General features: G+C 41.2%; 1 protein-coding gene across 2 annotated transcripts in view; it reads left to right on the forward strand.

Annotated features, from left to right (window-relative positions):
- The window catches only part of LOC138038531 (uncharacterized), a 23,357-nt gene that overhangs the window by 16,178 nt on the left and 4,679 nt on the right, over positions 1–2,500 (forward strand). The gene's annotated exons all lie outside the window — the stretch shown is intronic.

Here is a 2,500-nt window from a genome sequence, read left to right on the forward strand (position 1 = left end):
AACAATCCTTCTCAGGACTACACTCACTCGGACGATCGTACTTTACTTAATTATAATGTATTTTCTGACAAAAAAAAAATGTCTCGCCGGTTTCATTTATGTGTCAAAAAACATTTGTCAACTGTCAAAACATTTTCTTGAGGATGATTTGTCTCCCAAGAGAGATCGAATATTTAGAAACTTTAATGGTTTCTATCAATTCTTGGCTGCATTACCTTCCTCGGATTGAGTGACAACGTGATATCGCGCGCGCTAGTTTTGATTTGTAAGGAGTTTAAGAAACGACGACAGTAAGGGAACAATATTATTGGTTAAAACAGGGAAAACAATGCTATTCATCTAAAATTTTAACATGCATTGCTAGTAACATTACGGAGTTTAAAGCTCCATGCAAAGCAAGTCCCAGATTTGTTGAGGGTTATTGGCCAACGATGGCTGTGTTTTTACGACAGCTGTTGTCTTGCTCAACATTCCTGCAAATGGTTTGTTTGCAGACTTCGTTAAGCGACTTAAGAATGATACGTGTTTTCACGGATAAGATTAAATTAGGGGAGAGCACGTGCCAATACAATAACAAAAATAATAAAAATAGCATGACTAGGCCTGTTGTATTTCCGACTGATCTGAATAGCCGCATTCGACTCCTCATTGACCGAAAGTAATTGCCAACTCGCTTAAGCTACCTGGTTTGGTGGCTTAAGGCCTGGCCAAACGCTCGCAACATTTCGACGCAACATGTTGCATACGTTTGGCCACCCTGCTGCGATATGTTGCGATATGTTGCAACATGTTGGATTATGTTGGATCAAATTTGGAAACGGTCAAATTTTTCGTGCAACATTTTGGATGTTACATGATGTTGTACTCGTTTGGCCTCGTTGGCTAACGCTCAAAACGTCAGCTTTTAGAATCTCTGTACGGTGGCCAATTTACATTATCAACTCCGTTGATAAAACCACATTTTTCTATACTACTTCCCCACCGACGCAGCACCACAGTTTCTTTAGAAACTACCCCTTCATTCTCTTGACACAACATTGTTGCGCTAACGCATGCGCGTTTGGTCCACTTCTTGCGCGCCAGCGGCCTGGGGCACATGAACGTTGACATGATGCGTTGAAAATGCTGCAAATGTTGCGTGCGTTGGCCACCCCGTTGCAAGATGTTGCGTTGAAATGTTGCGAGCGTTTGGCCAGGCCTTTAAATTTAATGAGAATTCTATTTAAATTTACCAACTCGCTTAACTTTGAGCGAGTTGGGAAAAGGAACTGTTTTCAAGGAATTTTCGGTTGTCACTCGCAAAGCCACCTGAAGAACCGTTCGTGAAAACAAGGCCAATGTTGCGTCCGTTTGTACGGGGCTCAACGTTTGACCAGTTTGAAACTTATCAACAACATGCAACAACACGCAACAACACGCAATAACAGGCAAAAACATGCAACAACACGCAAAAACACGCAACAATATGCAACAACACGACTCAGCAACATGCAACGGAGTTGTTGGCCAACCATCATATTGCATCATTTTGCACGACGAAGGCTACGGCAACGATAATATCATTGGTTAAAAGAAGAAAAATTATACAGTCGTGGTACACTTGCGGCACTCTGCTTAACAACGACGTGCGGAAATCACCAAATTTGAGGTTTTGACGACAACGAGAGCATACAACTATCAACCATTTATTTGCTATCTTTTCTTTAAAACCGTTCGTTGTAAAACGTGAACAAGACGAAACAATTGCTAAATACTTGCGATAGCGGTAATTCAACGCCGTTTCGACCAGTGTCATTCTTAAGGAACTACCACACCCTTGTCATATTTTAAAAAGTCGAAATAACCACCAAGTGATAACAATGGCGCAAATTTATATTTTGAGATGACGTTCTCGTTGCCGTCGCCGTCGTCGAAGGTCTATGAAAACGTGACTGTACTCCAAAATATAACCTAACGCTATCGCAAGTATTTCGCGATTATTCTGTCTTGTTCATTTTGTACAATAAGGGTGAACCATCCCATAAAACTATGGATAGTATACGAACGGGCTTAAAGCAAAGGTAGTAAATGAATGGTTTACTAAGTGAAGCTGTGATCCTTGCAGTTATGGACGCAATTTTAACAGCTGCGTAGCCTGAAAAAATTCGGGACTTCATCGGGGTTTGAACCTGTGACCTCGCGATAGTCAGTGCGACGCCTTATACGTTGGGAGCAATGGCCACTTGTGGATTCAAGTGTTCCCGTGATGAATGAACCAATGAAAGAGATGATATGTGAAATGAATTATATATTGAACTGCTGATATGAAGTCAAGTGAAGCGATGATCCTCGCAGTTAATTAAGAACATCGGCAATTTTAGCAATTGCAATTGTTGTTGTTTGCTCACGTTGTCGTCAAAACCTAAACTTGGTGATTTCATGTTGTTGCTTCTTAAAGTACGGCAAGAAGTGCTCGGAAATTCGCACGTGCAGCACGATTAATTTTCCTCTTCGTAACCAA

This window comes from Montipora capricornis, chromosome 2 (assembly GCF_036669925.1).
Source record: "Montipora capricornis isolate CH-2021 chromosome 2, ASM3666992v2, whole genome shotgun sequence".
Taxonomy (NCBI): domain Eukaryota; kingdom Metazoa; phylum Cnidaria; class Anthozoa; order Scleractinia; family Acroporidae; genus Montipora; species Montipora capricornis.